The sequence below is a fragment of the Bactrocera tryoni genome, unplaced genomic scaffold (assembly GCF_016617805.1).
Source record: "Bactrocera tryoni isolate S06 unplaced genomic scaffold, CSIRO_BtryS06_freeze2 scaffold_7, whole genome shotgun sequence".
NCBI lineage: Eukaryota > Metazoa > Arthropoda > Insecta > Diptera > Tephritidae > Bactrocera > Bactrocera tryoni.
In genome coordinates, this window is record NW_024396366.1 from 11,357,314 (window position 1) to 11,378,596 (window position 21,283).

The 21,283-nt window shown below is 34.7% G+C and overlaps 1 protein-coding gene and 1 pseudogene across 1 annotated transcript in view; one reads left to right on the plus strand and one right to left on the minus strand.

Moving 5' to 3' along the window:
- The window catches only part of LOC120781758 (importin subunit beta), a 57,676-nt gene extending 43,746 nt beyond the window's left edge, over positions 1 to 13,930 (minus strand). The window contains exon 1 of the mRNA XM_040113992.1: positions 13,757 to 13,930. The gene's annotated coding sequence lies outside the window, so the exon portion shown is untranslated. The remainder of the gene's footprint in view (positions 1 to 13,756) is intronic.
- A 6,636-nt stretch (positions 13,931 to 20,566) lies between these two features.
- On the plus strand, positions 20,567 to 20,951 carry LOC120781778 (annotated as a pseudogene).
- Positions 20,952 to 21,283: the final 332 nt, after the last annotated feature.

A 21,283-nucleotide genomic window follows, 5' to 3' on the forward strand; every position in this document is an offset into this window, starting at 1 on the left:
ACACTGCGCCGCGTCGACATAAGTACATATTTCTCATTTTTAACTCCGGCGACAAATCCGCCAGATCTCAACACAATTCGTCACATACCGCTCGCATCTCAACATTCACTTTATCATTTCTTCGTTTCGCGACACCCATCCGGCGTGTTTTCAATAATATCATTTGTACAGCTGATTCGGTGGTTAAACCGCTTCGCACATATGTTTATTCGCATATATGTATGTACATTCTTATTAACTTATTAATGATTGTCAGCTTTATGATTAAAATAAACTAATCCTTTTGATCAAAATTAACCGTGTTTTCACTTATATATACATATATAGGACATAACGAGAGTGTAAGTGAAATATTTAAAATTTAAGCTCAAGTGTTTGCATCCTACGAAGTTGGGCAGCCAAATAATCATGCCTATTTCTCATAAAATTTATAATATAGCTTATTATTTTCTTACCGATCTTCCATTCTATAAGCTGATCTATTACGGAGTGTATTCCTACTCTATCGAAGGCATTTGCAAAGTCAAGCGATATTATTGCGATATGCTTTTTTTTCTGAGAGAGAATCTGTTATCATGTAGTCTAAGAAAATTAGGCTGTCAGTAACAGATCTCTCTTTTCTGAATCCCATTTGGTGGCTATTGAGTAGCTTGTTTGAATTAACAAACCACCATAGTCTATTAGCTATAATTCTGTCCAAAATCTTCGCGCACACAGGGTTCAAAGATATAGGCCGGTATGATTGTATGCTGGTTTTGTCTGCCTTTGGTTTAAGTATTGGAGTTATTGTACTTAGTTTATATAGCTGCGGTATATAGTTGTCAAAAATTTTGTTGTAAAAAGAAGTAAGCCTTGATTTTGCACTTGGAGAGAGGTGATGAACCATATCATAAGTGATTCGGTCAAAGCCTGGGGAAGACCCGTTTGCTTTTTTTAGTGCGATATGCAATTCAATATTTGATATGGGTTTCTCAATTATTTTAGCCTTTTCATTAGGTCTAAATTCGGCTACGCTGGTGTAAAGTAATGTTTTCTTTAATCTGAACTGTTGCGGGAATTTTGAGTCGTGTGATTGTGTGGACCAGTGCTGACAAAAGAAATTACTAATTTCGAAATCGTCTGTGATAGTGGATTTGCCCGAGCTTATGCAATGTATATTCGTGTGAGATTTGAGGCCACAGAAACGCCTTATATTTGACCACACTGTTCTGGAAGGGGTGGTAGGCTTGATAGCGGATGTGAATGTGGATATAGAAGTTCTTTTGGTGATTTTTATTTCCCTTTTTAGTTTGGCTGCGGTTTTTTTGTAGTTCAAGATGCTTTCGTTCGTAATAGACCGCTTCAGCTTAATCCAAAGCTTGTTCTTTTGAGTCTTTAAGTTCTCTATATTTTGATTCCACCAAGGGACAGATTTCTCTAAATATCGAACTGATGATTGGGGAATGGATACGTGTGCGCTTCTTAATATTATTCTTTGCATATTGGCGGCTTCTTTGTTGATGTTTTCACTTACTTCTATTTCTCTAGTAAGTTGGTCTGAAATCTCATAATAAAGGCCCCAGTTGGCAAGCTTAGTTAAGAATTTCGGTTTAATGGGGTTGAACGTGAAATTGTTTGAGGTGAATGGAGTTGTTATAATGGGAAAATGATCACTCCCCATGAGGTAGTCATTTACTTTCCATTTAGCGTCGATAGCTAGTGGAGGTGAAGAAAAGGTGAGGTCGATATGGGATAAGGTGTTGTGTGTGTTGAAGTGAGTGGCAGTGCCGTCATTGAGTAGGGTGTAATGAGAGTTATCTAAAAACTTTGAAATCAAGTTCCCTCTGGCATTATTACGGGAAGATCCCCATTTTCTGTGCCAACTGTTGAAGTCTCCAGTAACTAAACGAGGTAAACGGGTGGGTTCAAAAGCTTCTAGCAACAGTGGTGACGCCAGTCTGGTGGCATGGGATATGTAGGTAGAGTTAATGATAAATTTTATTTTAGAGTGAATTATGGCAGATATTGTTTCGAATTGTGTATTGGTGTTCAGGGGTTCATATTGTATTTGTTTATGTATTAGAAGTGCAACTCCTCCGTAAGCTGTTGTTGCTTGATTTTTGTTAAGCATAATATAGTTGACGGGAGTTGGAATGTTATGTGTCGTATGGAGGTGAGTTTCTTGTAAAGTAATTAAGAGTGGTCGGTATCGCTTAATTAATATAAGAAGTTCGTTGTAGTGTTAACGTAGCTGTTGATGTTCCATTGCATTATTTTAAGAGTCATTGCGAGAGTAGCTTAAGAGCTTGCGTTGTGAGGTGAGAGGATGGTAGGTGCTGTTGGAGATGTGTGGGTATGTGTTGGCTACTGGTAAATTGAGATAGGTTTGATTATTACTGTATGCTAATAGAAAACATAGGTTAAAGAGTGTTTGCCGTTTAAAAGAGTTTGATGTTATGTGTAATGTGACTACTCTTTGGGTATTTGTGATCAATTTAGGTAAGAGGGTTAATATAAATGATGATATTGAGTAATAAATTGTTTTCTTAGAAAGAACACAATAATAGCTTAGCGTAATACATATATATCTATAGGACTTCCTCATGTTGTAGTTCCATTGTTGTGGATTCGGATGAATCGTCGAGCTCATGTTTGGTTGGTTTTGGTGATTTGGAATTGCTAGTTGCAGAGTGCTGTAATTTCAGTATAGCTTTCATTTTGTTTGAAATACCTCTGGGAAAAATTTTAATTTTTGTTTCGGTTATACGCTGTGTGGTGGGTTTAGGCAAAGGCTTCGATGTTGAAGGAGTGACGTCGTCGTCTGAAGGTAAGCTTTCATAACTTACTAGTTCTCTTCGTTGCCGTTGCTGATTTATTGGTTTGGTGACGGTGCTACTTTGAGCGGGCGATTCTTGTGTTTGTGCGTATAGAGCAGAGTTGTTACGGGTGACAGCTGAGTAAGATGGTCCGCTATGATGGTTTCGCTCTTTGTATGTGGATATTGCTTTCCTTCTGTCAACCTTTTCCAATGTTATGATCGCATGAATCTCTTTCTCACGTACGAATATGGGCCATTTTTTGTCGTATGAGTTGTGGTTGTAGGTTTGGATGTCGTTTTCTTTGCAGTTGACGCAGTTCTTTTTGTTTACACATTCTTCGTTGTCTTCGCTGGTATGAAATTCGTTAGCACAGTTAGGGCATATTTTGGCAGTTTTGCATATTTTTTCTGTGTCCATATCGTCGACATTTTTTACACCTTAGAATGTTAGGTCGGATTTTGATTTTTTCGTACCCTATTGACATTTCAGTTGGCAGAGATATTGAAGAGAAAGTGAGTATAATTAGACCAGTCTCCTTCAGTGAGTCGTTGTTTTCCTTTTTAAGTATTTTCTTCACTTCTGTTACGTTTTGGTTTCTCAATTCATCGAGGATTTCTTCTTCTTTTATACCGCGCAAATCGTTGGAGTAGATGACCCCTTTAGTTGAGTTAAGTGAAGTGTGCTCGGAGATTTCAATGTGTATAGTGGGCGAGAGTGCCACTAATTTCACTAATTTTTCGGCTTGATTGTAGTTTTTAGTTTTAATTAATATGTTACCATTTCTGAGTTTTTTGCAAGTTTCCACTTCACTACCGGCGGTATAATCGATTACCTTTTTAATTAAGAAAGGCGACACATTTGCGAGTGTATCGTTACTTAATTTTCTGCACATAACCAAATACTTAGGGCCACATGTTTTTGTTGAATTGTTTTTGTGTGGTTAAAACTAATTAATGGTTGAGCATTCTTTTTCCCGGCCGGCGGTAAAATTGGTTGGTCGAACATTGTTGTTGTTGGGGGGTAAACCCCGGCTAAATATCTGGAGGCACTCGGAGGCCTGTCTTTTTTATGTCACGGACTGTATATGTGGCACTATAAGATTATTGTCTAAGAAAATAGTATTTTATTGTGTGCACAGTAGTAATTAAAGCACTTCGGTTTTGCAAAACAAAAACAAAATACGAACACTTGTAGGCGAAAAAGATAACTGTCCAGCGCGAGAGATTGTCAGAGACTGTATTTTTATGCTTTGGGTGCCGATTTGGTGCTATGACCAGGGGATGAAATATCCTGAAAATAAACTTTTTGGGCGTATTCGGACAGCTGTCAATAGTTGGCAAAACGCCTTCTCTCGAAATTCCAATTTATATTTCGGCGTTCACAGATCCTTTTAGAATTATTAGGGCCCAACACCAAACTTGGTTACAGCTGCACCCACCATTAAATAAGGCGAATGCTTTACGGTGAGCAAAACACAGTTTTCCAAAAAAAACGATCCCCTTTCTTACGACGCTCTGTGGCATCTCCGTCCGGTTTCAACAAATTAAATTTGGATTCATCGGAAAAAAATTACATTTCCCCAATCTGATGTAGTCCAAGTTTTGTGTAACTTTACCCACTCTAATCGCTGTTTCTTCATTCGTGTAATGAGAAGTGGCTTTTTGGCTGTACGTCGCGTTCGGAATCCAAGATTATTCAGCACATTTTTACCCCATTGATTTCGTTAAATGTTGCATTGATTGTTCCAGCATATTGAAAGCGATCACTTTTGCACATCCGTTTAATTTGTCGTTCGTGACGAGGTTTTACTGTTTCCGGACGTCCACTGCCCTTTTTTCGAGCTAATCAATTAAAATACGTATAATTTTTAATTATATTACGCACGCTCCAATATCTTATGCCCATTTCAGGAGCTATTTGACATTTGGATAATTTATTTTACATAAAGCTACGATTTCTGCTTTCTTTTCTGTTGACACCACCATGTTCAACGTTACTGGTTTTCACATCGTATTCAAAAGAAAATACGGCAAATACTGTAATAAACAGTGCGGAGACTATCGGTAAAATAATGTAGTCACATGACAAAAAAGCTAAATAAGACAAATAGTGAATTTTGAGCAAATAGTGACAGTTCAAAATAGGAATAATAGAAAATTTTCGACAAATTTGGCTACAAAGTGTTATAAGGTCATAAGGCGGCTACACCCACTATTAGGAAAGAAGTAAATTTTTGTGTCAAATAAAAATATAAGAAAAATACTTTAAAGGTATTAAATACTAAATAAAAGTATTTAAATCCGTTTTGTTGCTTATAAACTTGTTTTTTTTCTCCATTTTCCATATACATTTCTAAATTAGAAAACTTATTTTTTACAGCGTATTTTAATTTTCGCTAACAAACAATTATTTAATAAGGCGTTAAATCGCATGATCTTGGTGGCCAACTTACGGGTCCATTTCTTGAGATGAATTGTTCTCCGAAGTTTTCCCTCAAAATGGCCATAGAATCGCGAGCTGTGTGGCATGTAGCGCCATCTTGTTGAAACCACATGTCAACCAAGTTCAGTTCTTCCATTTTTGGCAACAAAAAGTTTGTTAGCATCGAACGATAGCGATCGCCATTCACCGTAACGTTGCGTCCAACAGCATCTTTGAAAAACTACGGTCCAATGATTCCACCAGCGTACAAACCACACCAAACAGTGCATTTTTCGGGATGCATGGGCAGTTGGCCACCAAGATCATGCGATTTAACGCCTTTAGACTATTTTTTGTGGGGCTACGTCAAGTCTAAAGTCTACAGAAATAAGCCAGCAACTATTCCAGCTTTGGAAGACAACATTTCCGAAGAAATTCGGGCTATTCCGGCCGAAATGCTCGAAAAAGTTGCCCAAAATTGGACTTTCCGAATGGACCACCTAAGACGCAGCCGCGGTCAACATTTAAATGAAATTATCTTCAAAAAGTAAATGTCATGAACCAATCTAACGTTTCAAATAAAGAACCGATGAGATTTTGCAAATTTTATGCGTTTTTTTTTTAAAAAAAGTTATCAAGCTCTTAAAAAATCACCCGATATATCAAATTTCGTAAATATACATATCTTGTCAAATGTGAAAATTTTCCATACAAGAACTTGATTCCGATTGTTCAGTTTGTATGGCAGCTACATATATGCAATAGTTAACCGATCTGAACAATTTCTTCGGAGATTACAATGTTGCCTTAGAAAATAATCTGTACTAAATTTCGTGAATATATCTTGCCAAATGTGAAAGTTTTCCATACAAGCATTTGATTCCGATCATTCAGTTTGTATGGCAGCTATATGCTATAGTGAACCTATCTGAACAATTTCTTCGGAGATTACATTATTATCTTAGAAAATAACCTGCCCCAACTTTTGTGAAAATACATTGTGAAATGTGAAAGTTTTCCATACAAGAACTTAATTCCGATCGTTCAGTTTGTATGGCAGCTATATGTTATAGTGGTCCGATATCGTTTCGACAAATGAGCAGCTTCTTGAAGAGAAAATGACGTTTGCAAAATTTCAAAACGATATCTTAAAAACTGAAGGACTTGTTCGTATATATGCATATAGACGGATAGCTAAATCGACTCAGATCGACATACTGATCATTTATATACATTTGTCCACAAAAAAATAGGACTGACCACATGAGAAAAACGAATTGTTAATTTTCACTAACATAAATGTTTTTTTTTCAAACTTTTTGCACAATGTAATTTGCTTAAGATCTATTAATTTTTCCAGATTCCATGTTCCACAAAAAAATAGGACTATACGAGACCGTTCTATAATTTTAATAAATAATGCTTCTAAAGTTTCACAGAATATTAAAATAATTAATATTTCGATGAATAACCTCGACTTTTTTAACACAGCATCACACCTTCGAAGCATGGAGTCTATGAGATCCTGGCAAAGTGTTATTGGTATTCCTTTCCAAGCCTTTTTCCCTACTTGCCATAAATCTGTCGAATTGGTTGGTTTCTCTTCAGCTACTTTCTTCTTGATAGCTGTCCACAAGTTTTCAATGGAGTTGAGGTCAGGAGACTGAGCAGGTTACCGCATAACCTCAACTCCGTTGGCCCTAAACCATTTTTTTGCGCACTTGCTTGTATGTTTAGGGTCATTATCCTGTTGATATACCCATATCAATGGCATATTCCATAAGGCTGACACATGCCACACACATTACCTCATATAATATTTTGACATATGCCCTTCGGTCCATGATGCCTTCAAATAAGTGAATCGGATCAACACCACAATGTGAAAAACGAACGCGTACCATGATTTGGCATCGTTATATATAACGGTTTTTATGGTAAACCGGGGATTATATTCTGAGTTAGGAGGACGTCGTACAAAGTTCCTAGAGCCTGTACTACCAAATAACTTAACTTTGGAGTCGTCTGACCACAATATGTTTCGCCATTTAGACGCGGGTCAGGAGCCATGCTCCTTTGCAAATTGTATGTGGGCTTCCTTGTGCTTCTTTTTAATGTGTGTCCTTTTCTTGGCCTTCGGGAAAATTATTTGTTCTGCCCAAAACGCCTAAGTTCAGTTTCAGTATTAACTGACAAATTTAGTTCGTCATGGATGCAGAATTAATTTTGCAGTGGCGTACTATATTGCGATCGTCTGCAGTGGATGTTTTGCGCTTTTGTCTACTAGTTTCATTTTTGTTTCTATAACTTAAGGCATTTGCTATTATTTGAGGAGAGTATTTTATGATTTTTTGGATCTCTTTATAAGTTTTTCCTAGTTTTCTCAATTTTTTTTTTATCGTTTTCCGCTTTTCCTCTGTACAATGATTTCCTCTACCCACTGGAGAAAAACCCAATGATTAAATAAAATAATAACTAATTTAAATGGCTGCTAAATTATGGAACTATACTTACTTTTTTAATTTTGTGAAAATTTTTTATGTCAAGGACTATTTTGAAAACGAAATATCTAACACTCCTATTATTTTGTGGAAAGCAATAACAATTGTCTCCGAGAACCAGCAAAGCAGAAGTAGAATAGCAGTAATCACAATAAAAATTTGTTTTGTATTTTAATGCTAGTATCCCGTTATGTGTATCGTTATTGTTTCACGTCATTTACATGTAATTTAAAAAATTACACTCCTATTATATTGTGGACAACTGTATATACATACTTTATAAGGTCTCCGATCCTTCTTTCTGGGTGTTACAAACTTCGTGACAAACTTAATATACCCTGTTCAGGGTATAAAAATTACCTGATACGTCAATCGTAAGCGGTGATTGGCATTATGAGCTCTAGTGAAAGTGATGGGGATAAAAAATAGTGCAAAGATAGCTACGAGATCGTAGCAATAGCGCAGGTATAAAAAAAAAAACAAATTATGAATCCTCATTAACAAAATTGTGTAGATGTATCGTTGAACAAGACGGTGGAGAATTTTAGGATATGGCAAGAGAGGAAGGTATAACCCAAAAAAGGGGAGGCATTACATAACATCTGCATACAATTTACAATAAATTACGCCCTCAAAATTGCGATTCTTACCACATACAAGAAATGGACACTGGGGTAGGTAACCACCTCACCGCAATGGTCCAAAGTATTATTTAATTAATTTAATTCAAAAATGTATCTGTCCTTAACCTTGTAAATAATTTTATTTTTAAAATACAAGAATTTTGTTCATATAAATACATTTTTTTTTAATTTTTAATTAGATATTAAATTCATTGGTTTCTTGTTTCTTGTTCTTTATAACTAAAAATTAAAAAAAAAAAAAATTTATTTAAAAAAATTTGCTCACGTTTCCATAAATTTGTCTATTACGATTGGTAGTTTGCGTTCCAATGACGATTCGAACGAACTGATGCGTTTATATACTCGTTTACGTATGTCATCATACCAGATTACAATACAAGCGTTGCGATCACGTACATATGTATGTCATAATACGAAATACAGGCTTTTCCGCGACGAGTGATACCTTCACGGATGTAACGATTCGACCCCTGATTAATTTTTATTAAAAGTTACCATGTAAACATTATTAAGTCAAATCGATTTTTTTTTCTGAGCGGGAGTGCAGTTGCCGCTGAGTTATGGGCACAATTCCGATTTCTTTGGCGCCACGATTTGAAGATACCGTTAGAAAGAGGAAGTCCTCCTGATTAAAAAATAAATATAGGTACCGCAAACGCTTAGTATAGTACCGCAAACGCTTAGTTTACGAGATATTCGACCTTAAAGTTCAAAAATTCCCAAAATCCGAACATTTCAACAAGCTATTTTACCGCATTAAACACACTTTACTCACATTTTTCAATTCAAATTAATTAAATTAAACTATAAACCTTTAAATAAATCCACATTTTACACTTTTAACAGTTTTTTTTACCGAAGAAATCTTTATTTTAAAAATTAGATTTTACACTCGTAGTGAACATCATGTGTGTGCTAAAAATTACGACGAAATGGAGCGTTGCCATGGGATAATAAGGAAATTCGCTGAAATTCCTTTTTTCCCAAAAATTCCTCTATCCATTCATATGGATATGTTCTTTATTTAATTTAATAAACAAATAATCATGTTATATAGTAATATTATATAATAATATGGTATATGTTCAGGAGAGCGGCTTTTCCGAAAACGTGCACCAATTTTACGGGAAATGTCTTAAAATACTCGTTTTTAATTCTACTTTACGAATATGTATGGCGCGTGTCTTTGAAAACAATATTTTCTTTGTTTTTATAAAAAAAAACATCGTATTGCCCGAATTTAAAAATTCACTTTTACACTTAACACGTTTTTAGATGCTAAAAATATATTTTCTATCAATTATATACACGTATTTATTGATGTTGTTTAGTTAATTAATAAGAGGAATTGGATTTTATGTTATTTTTATAAAAATATGAAAAATTTCACAATCACTTCACTTCAACGAATATGGCAAGGTTATGTTCGAAATTACGGCATCCCTGTTATAAATTCGAATGGCCGCTATTGATTCATGCACTGATCGTTTTCGAATTATCGATACTCTCGATATTCGTGACTGAACGAGAATTGAATTCGAGCGTTCGAAAAAAATAACCCTAGTCGGTCCAACACCCCGGCGTTCATAATTCTTCTGTGTCCAACTCCTTCTTCTTTATGCAATAATAATGAATTATAAATTTTTCTATTATGTATTTCTCATTTTTACCAATTCTCTTTCAGACCCGAATACTGAGAATATCGATATTTTAATTTCTTTTTGTTTTTCCAATTATTATTATTTTCCTATTATGTATTTCTCATTTTTACGAATTCTCGTTCAGACTCATATGTATATTGAGAATGTCGATATTTTAATTTCTTTTTATTTTTCCAATTATTATTATTTTTCTATTATGAGTTTCTCAATTTTATCAATTCTTGTTTAGTCTCGAATATCGAGAGTATCGATATCTCGAAACCGATCAGTGCATGAATCACTAGTACCCAATTGAATTTCGAACTATGATGCCATTTATAGCGTAAATATCGTGCAAAATCAAAAAACATAAAATTAGCCATATATATTCGAAAATTGGAATTAAATTTAAGGCATTTCCCGTGAAAATTGGTGAACGTTTTCGGAAAAGCCGCTCTCCTGAACATTTACCAATAATATTATATAATAATATTATATATATTGTCACTTAATATACAAAACGACGTATTATCAAAAATAAATGGAAAGCGCTGACAGATATAATAACCAAAATTTAACCATTTTATAACGAAACTCAATATATTTTTTTTTATTTTAACGCAGAAAGGATTACTACGCGATAGTACTTCAGTCACCCCGGGTATTCGCTCGACCAGGGTTATTTTTTTAAAGCGCGGCCAAAGGCCGCCAACGCAGAAAGGAGTACTACGCGAAAGTACTTCAGTCACATAAATCACGTAGAAAGTATTATTTTTATAGTTAATACAGAAAAAAGAATCACGCGAAAAAACAAACAAAGAAAAATTGTTAAAAATCCTACATATTTGCTGTTTAAAATGTGGCAAAGCTCGTTTTCCTCATAATTGTAAACAATCTAACCCTTTCAACTCAGTGATTTTTAAATTAATAATATTAGGTAAAATATAAGAAATTAAAAGTGAAATGTGAACTTATTTCAATGTTTAATAATATTTAAATATACAGAGTGAAAAATGTGAAAAAGTTTAGTGAAACATAGAGAAATACCATGTGTTATTATTGCAAATTTTTTAACTTTTAATCGTGAATATTTTAAAAAATAAAAGTTATTTTTATATTATTTTTGGATATTTCTTCCCTCGAGAAGCTCCCCTATCCGCACATATCCCATTTATATGGAAATTCGGTTTTTTTACCCTCCGCCAAAGTAATCGCAATCGTGCCAAGTTATGGTTTTTGAGATATTTGCATTTAAAGTACGTATGAAATAAGCGCTGCCCTGATCGGATTATTTTTTTAAGGGCGGACAAAGGCCACCAACACCCCCATGTTGGACCAACCAGGGTATTTTTTTTCTGAATATACCAAAGCAGAAAGTAATTCTATACGAAAAACCGATAATTTGCTATTGCCTTGGGAGTATTGTTTTATTTCTTTTATTTATTTATTATTTTTGCAAAAGAAATGGATAGAAAAAAATTAGTGAAGTATTCGTGGATACCATAAGTCAGCGATAATTAAAAATATATATATTCTTTATTTGAAGGAGTTCCTCTATACGGACATAGCGATTTTAAGTCCGAAACCGGCGGATGTTATTCTAAAATTTACCCATATCATCCTTATGGGATGATATTTTAAAATTCACCCTTACGGAGTTTCAGGACATAACCCAGACCTCAATTCAATTGAAAATCTTTGGTCAATAGTGAAAAGAAAACAGCTCCAACAAACATGGGCAACGTTTAAGATCGTGACGACAGAATGGAGTCGAATTTGAAAGGCATTATTAAAAATTTGGTAGAGAGCATACTAAACCGCGTAAAATAAGTCGTTTCGGCTGCGATTTAGAATAGCATCTCCCGATTTCGGGGTTAAAATGGGTATGTACGGATATGGGAGGTCCTCCAGATCAAGAATTTATATACATATGTATATATAATTGCCGCTCACTTATGGATTTTGAGATATTTGCATTTAAAGTTCAAAAAATCAGCTATTTAAAATGCGTGTTTCTCACATTTTACACTTAGATTTTTAACTTTTATATCCACTAACACTTCACTAATTCGTTTCTAATAATTTATTTTATTCTAAATGGTGCAAAAAGAACTTTTATTCAACATTTAACTTTTGTTCATTTATTTTTGTTTATACAATAACAAAAGGTTTGCATTCTACCTATTAACCAGTGCTACCTTAAGTTCATATTTTACAGAACTGAGAGAAATAAAGAACACACCCAATATCCCAATGAGAGGAAATATATAACACATTAGTTTTCCGCATAGAATTCCTTTCGGCAGCGCGACCGGCTTAAAAACAAAAACCCTCGGTCGGAATAAGACCTGGGCGTGCTCAGTTCTTTTGCGTTGAACTCCTTTTTGCGTTGGCGGCCTTCGGCCGCGCTTCAAAAAAAATAGCCCTAAGTCGGACCAACACCTGGGCATGCTCAGTTATTTTGCGTTGAACTCTTTTTTGCGTTGGCGGCCTTTGGCCGCACTTCAAAAAAATAACCCTCGGTCGGATCAACACATGGGCGTGCTCAGTTCTTTTGAGTTGAACTTCTTCTTGCTTTGGCGGCCTTCGGCCGCGTTTCAAAAAAATACCCCTTGGTCGGACCAACACCTGGGCCTGCTCAGTTTGTTTGCGTTGAACACCTTTTTGCGAACCAACACAGGGATTTAACAAGATAAAGAGAATTCGGAAAGATTTTACATAACTTAACACACGATAATGAATTTAGTTATGACATCATAATCTTTCTTTTTTATTTTTATTCCATTACAAAATATGATAACACTAATGTTTTGCTTGTTTACAACCATTTTCTTATTTTATGAATAAATGGATTTGAACTACAGTTTGATATGAAATTGAAGTTATTTTTGCACTATTTAATATAAAATAAATGATTAGAAACGAATTAGTGAAGTGTTAGTGGATATAAAAGTATAAAATATAAGTGTAAAATAAATTATAAATCGGAGAAACACGCATTTTAAATAGTTGATTTTTTGTACTTTGAATGCAAATATCTCAAAAACCATAAGTCAGCGGCAACTATATGTACATTTATATATTCTAGATCTGGAGGACCTTCTCTATCCGTATATACCCATTTTAACCTCGAAATCGGGGGATGCTATTCGAAATCGCAGCCTTTTTTTCTTTCAATCTCTTCGAATTTAACCGATTCGTTGAAAATTAGTCTTCCGATTTAGTTCAAAAGCAAAGTAACTACGTTGAAAATATATGCTGTCGTTAAAAAACTATTTTGAAGCAAATTATGTTAAGGGGTTTTCAAATGTTGTTGATCGAAGAAATTGTGTAAAATATTTCTGAAGTTGCAGTCTAAGTTGGTCCCGACAGATCCATATCGAAAGTTTTTATGACAATTATGTACGCAAATAACGACGACCGCCAATTGAATCCCTGCACAGTCCATTTGCAGAAGTGTTTTTATTGAAATATCATATGCAGTAACTCCATTTTTATTTGAATTTGATATCATTTTCTTTCAACCCTTTCAAATAAGTTGACTCTTCTAACAGTAACCCTAATACTTAAAAATTGGAATAATATTAGGTTTTAAATTCTTGGAACTATATTTATCAGGTTCAGTTTTTTCTAAAAACTGTAAAAAAACATGTTTAAATATTAGCCATAATGTATAATGGCCATAAATCCACAATTTTATTGCTAATAGCACCAAAAAAAATATTTTTCGGTACTGATTACAAAAAACTTACCTATTCGTGGTTATTACACACAAATATTGCTAGAAGTATTCAACAACTTAGCGATTATTTATTATCTCCAAATGAAGATACAAAACGATTAAAAAACTTTATCCTTCCTATATGGAATTGCACAGCATCTAAATCCAAATCGACAACGACTCGCGCAAGGCACAGGCAACCTTAAAACATACTTTTAGAGATGCCATTCCATGTTCAAATTCTTTATAAAACCTTAACCATGCTGTACACGTACGATTAAATATGGTTTACATACAACAGTGTTCACATTGCTGGATTGTTCATATTTTATCACCATTGCGAAGCAACCCTCAAAACGAAGGCTTCCCTACAAGACGGGTAGCTGTTAGAAAACATGTAATAGCGCCCATACACGAGCACACAAGTGCGTTCGATCGGTATGAAATCGTTTCCCCATACACGACACACAAATCCATTTTGCGTTCGTTCTTCACAGAGTTAACATGTGGGACAGGCAAGCGGAACATTTCTTGGAATTTATTTCTAATGTAGCATTTTTATCTATTTCATTGTATTTCATTAATAAGTTATTCCAACTTTTATTTTTCTTACACTATGTATGAGCGCTTAGGCAAAAAGCGAAAACTTTGAATCGTGATTTCTCGGTTTTTCATTTTTACGATTATTCTTAATTGGCGGGCAGGATAGAAAAAAAACTAAATCGTATGGAATTATTTTCATTGGCATAAAATTATCTTATATTTAAACTAAAAAAATATTAAGAAAAGTCAAGTTTTAATTGTATATTTTTAAACAGCATAAAATAAAATTCTTTTGAAAAGCCACTACTTATTCAATTTTTAATAAAATTTTAAATTTTACACTTTTTTTTGGAATTTTCTTAGTTTAACTAGAAGATAAATTAATAAAAAATATGAATCTCTTTGTTTCCGTTAGAAATTGCGACCTACATCCTGCCCGCCGTCCGAAAAATGTACATGCGAGATGCATCGGGTAATTGCTTCCCAAAGGCAGAATATCAAAGATTTCGTATCCAAAATATTTGTGAAAGATGTTCAAATATAGAACTATAAAGCCTAGAAATTTCGCTTGAATCAATTATTTCTTTCCCTCCCAAAAAAATCCTCAAAAAAATCGATTTTTTGCAGCCTCGAAAGCAAGCTCTCCCATTAACACATGGCATTGTCCGCGATCTTCACTGTTCGGCGACACGAGAGAAATGAGATTTTGTGCGCCGACAACGCCATACACGATAAACATGTTCGCGCACCGATCGTAAAAAATCAAACATTTTCGCGAACATGGATCGGTACGCGAACAAGCCCATACACGATAAACCGCAAGCGCACACATACCGATCGAACGCACTTGTGTGCTCGTGTATGGGCGCTTTAAGCGACTTGTTATTGTTCACTTTTTCATTCCTTAAAATATTTGTTACTTTTGTTCAGAGAGTGAGAAAAAAGTAACACATAGCTATTTAATGTTCAATGGTTATCTCGATCTAACCAATGGCAAATATCGCATGCTGCCTTGTTCTAACAGAATACACACATATGTTAGCAAATCTCTTCACAGTAGTTACGAGCAATTCTTTTGTTAGCGCAAAGCTTACCTATGTGTTATGGATAACAAAAAGTATTTGTTACCCGAATATCTGTTAGTGTTATTATTTTCGTTATCAGTTTGTTACCTATAACATATAAACATGTTAGTAGGAATAAGCAGTAACAAGATTATTTGTTACCCATTTGTTACTTCTAGCAAATTCAATTCTTTTAAATGAAATTCAGGTTTTTTTTTATTATTTCGCTTTATTTAATAATAACATCAAAATAATCAAATATTTACTTAAACTAATAACGAGCTCCACGTAATGCTCGTCATCCAAGTCACCGGACCAGCGGAGTCAGCAAACCCGTTTCCCCAATCAATGACGAGCAGACGTTCCATTGCAGGACCATGGAGAAGTTCGAATAGCAATTACCAACAAAGCGACGGGAGCAGATGGTTTGCCGGCCGAGCTATTCAAACACGGCAGCGAAGAGCTGATAAGGAGCATACATAAGCTTCTTTGTAAAACATGGTCGGACGAAAGCATGCTCAACGATTGAAATTTAAGTGTGATCCTCTATATATCGAGCGTATTGTGTGAAAGATTAAAGCCCACCGTCAACAAACTGATTGGACATTATCAGTGTGGCTTAAGACCTGCCAAATCAACAACCAACAAGATATTTACCATGCGCCAAATCTTGGAAAAATCCCATGAAAAGAGAATCGACCCACACCACCTTATAGTTGATTTCAAAGCTGCCTTTGACAGCACGAAAAGGAGCTGTCTTTATGCCGCGATATCTGAATCCCCGCAAAACTAGTACGGCTATGTGGACTGAAGTTGAACAATAACAAAAGCTCCATCAGGATCGGGAAGGATCTTTTCGAGACGTTCGAGGGCAGGACGAAATATCTCCTGTCATCAAATAAACAGTCGTCGCAATTGCGACTACTGCTGACAGTCATAACTGCGAAGTTGTATATAATTTCGTCTATTTAGGAACCAGCCTGAGTAGGCAATTGGGAAGTAAAGTCATTCATTATTCCCGTCCTGCTATATGGTGCAGAGACATGGAGGATAACAATAACTAATGAGTTGCGAGTTTTCGAGAGAAAATTTCTGCGATAAATGTATAGTCCTTTGGGCGTTGGCCACGGCGAATATCGCATTCGATGGAACGATGAGCTTTATAAGATGACATAGTTCAGCGAATTAAAAGACAGCGGCTACGCTGGCCAGGTCATGTTGTTCGAATGGACGAAAACACTCTAGCTCTGTTGTCGACGCAGTATCCGCGAGGGGAAGCAGAAGAAGACCTCCACTCCGTTGGAAGAACAAGGTGGAGAAGGACCTGGCATCGCGTGGAATATCCAATTGGTGCCATGTAGCGAAACGAAGAAACGACCGACGCCGCGGCGTCGCACTGTTGTTAACTCGAAAACCAATTCATCGAAGTGATTTGAAACTGATGCACTCTAAATCTCTTGGTGCACTCTGAATTGCGCCATTTACCTATGAGCCTTGGAAACCTATTACATTATCGCAGCTGATTTAGACACTACAAAGAGAAAAAATGTAAAAAAAAAAATTAATTAAACGCAATTAATCTGAATTCATCTGAAAATCGATTTCCAAAATAAAAAAAATTCGTCCATTATTTGTATTTTGCATTTGTAACAAAATACTATATAACGATGTTTTCTTTTAATAAATACTAGCCGACCCCGCAGACGTTGTCCTGCGCGAAATTATGTCTTTTGAATTGAAAAGACAAAAATTCATATTGTGTCGATTATCATTTATTTGAGATTTTTCTACATTTGTTTTTCAATGTAACGCAGCTTGATAAACAACAATTTTTTGTTTCTGTTCCGGTGTACAGAAAAGATGGTTTTCCAACTCGTGAGCACGCCACGTATATCTGGCCGTGTGAAAATTATAGCATTTCCAAATTTATGCCACACACTATGCGACTACCCTTGTGTCCGGTCGATTGTCATTTCAAACACAATTTTCCCTGGAAACTGAATACGTTTGAACTGAAATGGCAAATCGTTAGAACTCAAAAAAAATCCGTAGAATCAAGCATTCTGCCCCATGTATTTGATAGGTGCATCACAAACATATTGCGAAACATAATAACGACAGATCCAACTTTGAGACGCAAATGATGCGGTGTCATACAAAGCCTCTCCAAAGCACTTAGAAATTCCACTTTATAATTCGCGGCTTCGTCTCATTGTCAATACGTTCTCTGGTAAAAGGCATTTGACAGGACTGCCAATCTTGCGGCAAAACTTTATTTCATGAGAATTTGTATAGGCGGGATGTATCATTTTTTTTTTTTTTTGCAAACCGTGCAATGATACACACATTAAATTTCTTATGTGCACCCTCCAAGCAGACCCCAATCGCCCCTGAAAATTTCATTGAAATCGGGCAAGCGGTCTAGGAGGAGTATGCGAACAGGAAGTTTTGCCACTTAATTTTATATATATAGATTAAGCGATGTGAATTCTTGAATTTTATCATCTGTCCAACGGCAGTGAAAACGGCTAGATAAGTGAAAAAATTAAATGTAATCTAATCAGTTTCAATTTTTGGTGGGAACATAGTATAAGGTTTCGGTTTGGGAAATACTAGTATTAGAGATGTCTGCTATTTAATAAAAGCGATTGAACTATTCTCTTTTTTGCAAGTAGGGTAGCCAGAACTATTTGAGAAATTTTATTATATCTAGCTTATTATTATTGTTTTATGTTAAGTCATTACTTGTCAATATTTTTTCCAGAGATGAAGAGATGCCCAACTCTCCTGTCACTAGAAATGTGAGAGCTGCTCACCTACCGAACTTTGACGGTTGACTGGATTGGGTAGGTTTTGACATTTCGCAATTGGTAGAAAAGAGACGACCGGATTGAAATCTCGCCAAAATAATATTAGAATGGAGGAATTCGTAGCGGACATCGTTTCTTCGAAGAAAAAAGAATCAGCAAAAAGTGTTAAGTGAAAAGTGAAGTAGGTAGTGAAATTTTGAAATTTTTTAATATATCACTGAAAATAAAAGGATAAATCAGCAAATATAAATGTAAGTAGCCTTAAAGTAATTTGCGACCATAATTATATATAAAACACATTTTAATTTACACCAAAAATGCCGAAAACACCGATATGGAAAAAATGCATTGTGGGCTGCAATGAGGGAAGTGCGGTTTTTAGATTTCCAAACGAAGTGCAAAAAGTGACCAAATAAGAAATAATAAAATCCGGTGTTAAAACTTTTTTTAATAAACAGGAAAAGAATTAAAGATACATTTCGATATTTGAAATTAAATTTCTTAAATATATAAATATAACGTTAACACAGTTCATTTAAGTATTTTCAATGAGAAATTGATAGCAATTTTTAAATAATATTTAATTGTATGTATTATTTAAATAATTAAACTCAATTAAGCTGAATAAAAAAGTGTAAGAAAAAGTTCCGATAAATTTCGATATCGGCTGAAGGCCTCGTAGCCAGTGCTGCGTTTATGTTTTTATATAATAAAACTCTTTTTGTTATATGAATTATTATAAATAAAATAAATAAATTTTGATATTTTGAAATTGAATTTTTTAAATATTTAAATGTAACGAATACACTGATTCATTTGAATTGATAAGTTTATATGTTTGGTATTTTTGAACTTGTTTATGTATGTAGTTATTTTATGTTTTTATATAATTTTTTTTCTTTTGAATAGGCGTAAATGTTGGCTCAACCGTTTAGGTGTTTCCGATGAAACAAGGCAGGTATGTACAAAGAAGAAGAAGAAATTGAGGGACTTAAATAGGGTTTTGAAAAAAAAGTTAGATGAAAATAATAATAATACCCAACGATTACCCTCCTCCATCCCAACCGACGCGAGGGGCGCAATCCGCGAAAGAGCGGAATTAGCCGAGTCATAAAAGGCAAGAGAGTTTTAGGAGTTGCGATCTTAAGCTGCTCAGGTACAGAAACATAAATTTCAACATCCAAAATTAAGAATTAGATTAAAGTAAGATTATTATTATTAAATGCTACTTGTTAAGAGTAGATAAAATAATTTTTTTAATGGTAAAGAGTGAGTCTGTTAGATCAAATGTGCTGGAATGAGAATTGAAATCATGACATATACGGCGGAATAGTTCGTTTAACTCAAAAGCGGGAACGATAAAATTAATATCAGATAAGAGAGATGGGCTACAGACTGGCCCATTCATGAGTTTTACAAGAAATATTATACCAAGCATCTCCCTACGACTAGCGAGTGTCGAGAGATTTATAAGTTTTAAACGGTTATTGTAAGGGGGAAGATTTAAATTGGAATACCAATGCAAATGATTTAAGGCAAAAAGTATCAATTGTTTTTGAACGGACTCTAACTTATCCGAATGGACTTGGTAACTAGGGTTCCAAACCACAGAAGCATACTCTCATTTAGGCCTCACCAAAGAAGTAAAAATAATTTTTGTGGTAAGCGGATCTCTAAATTCTAAACTAAGAGCGTCTTTAGCTCTAAAAACCGTGGAAGATTAAAATTGAGTGGGGTCTATAGTTACTCCCAGATCAACAAAACTGCATACTTGCTTGCGTATGAAGTAGGATCTACAGATCTACGTGAAAAGCACATCGTTTTACATTTTTTCAGGTGCAATGGCATGTCATTTCTAACACACCAAGAAACTAGGTTGTTTAAGTCTGTTTGCAACTGACATCTTTCGCTGTTTAAAGTATGTATATGTTTTAAAAAGTTTTACATCATCAGCATATAATAAAACTCTTGAATACTTAACAACAGATGAAATGTCATTAATAAATATCAAGATGGTATCGCTAGATATGACTTATTGAATTCTATTACTAAGATAAGAAGCAACCCATTTTAGAAATATTCAGGGGTGTTGTGGAATCTGATAGTTGTCAGAATCAGAATTGAAACCGATCAAAAAAATAGCAGGTGTCATGAATTTAGATATTATTGGTTTGATGTTCGAAACAGAATTTGTATCAGTTTTGGGTGTCATCGAAACCAATTTTGTCGGTTTTGCTATCAGAAATAAAACAATAAGATAATCGCCAACAGATTTGAATACTCAGTTTATATTGTTGTGTTGTTAGACGGTTGACAAAATGTAAGTTAAGAAATTTATTTATTTTATTGTTACGAAGTAATTAACTTTATTTTTGTAGGGGAAAACATAAGAACAGAACGCAAAATACGATCATTATTGAATTTATGGAAAAAAATCCAGATATCTTAAGAGGATATACGAAACGCAATAAACCGACAACAGATTCGTTATGGCAGGAATTAACTGAATCCCTTAATGCTGCAGGTCCTCCACACAAAGATGTGAACGGGTGGAAAAAGGTAAGTAAATTTCAGTGAAAATTAAACTGCAATTAAAACAAACTTATTTCTATAGGTTATAACTGAGTGGAAGACCGAAATCAAAAGAAAATTAGCTCACAACAAAATTGAGAGTCGGGCAACAGGAGGTGGTCCATTTTCTTAATATCAGCTCGCTCCACACGAAGAAACTATTGTGCGTCTTTGTGGCATTTCTCAAACTATAGAAGGCATACCAGGCGTTTCTCTTGGCACCCAACCCCGTCAATGAGAATTTAAATATAACAATTGCAGGGGTGAATGTAGATTTGTCTTCCTCATCGCCAGAGCAACAAAATATAAAAAACAAAAAAAGCTTAATTATTAAGTATATTATTTAATTAAAGATCCTGGTTGTGAAATATACTTAAAGTACCTGAATTTATAAGACTGATTTTAGTTTAGTTATGAAGACTTATATTTAAAGATAAGAAATAAATCCATTGAGTTACAAAGTATTTGCCTCTCTTATTCTCCGGCCTTCGCTCTGCAGTGAACCATTATCAGATTGGAAAAAATTGTCATTGTCAGTGTCACTTGCAAGAATTACTACTTCCTGATTAT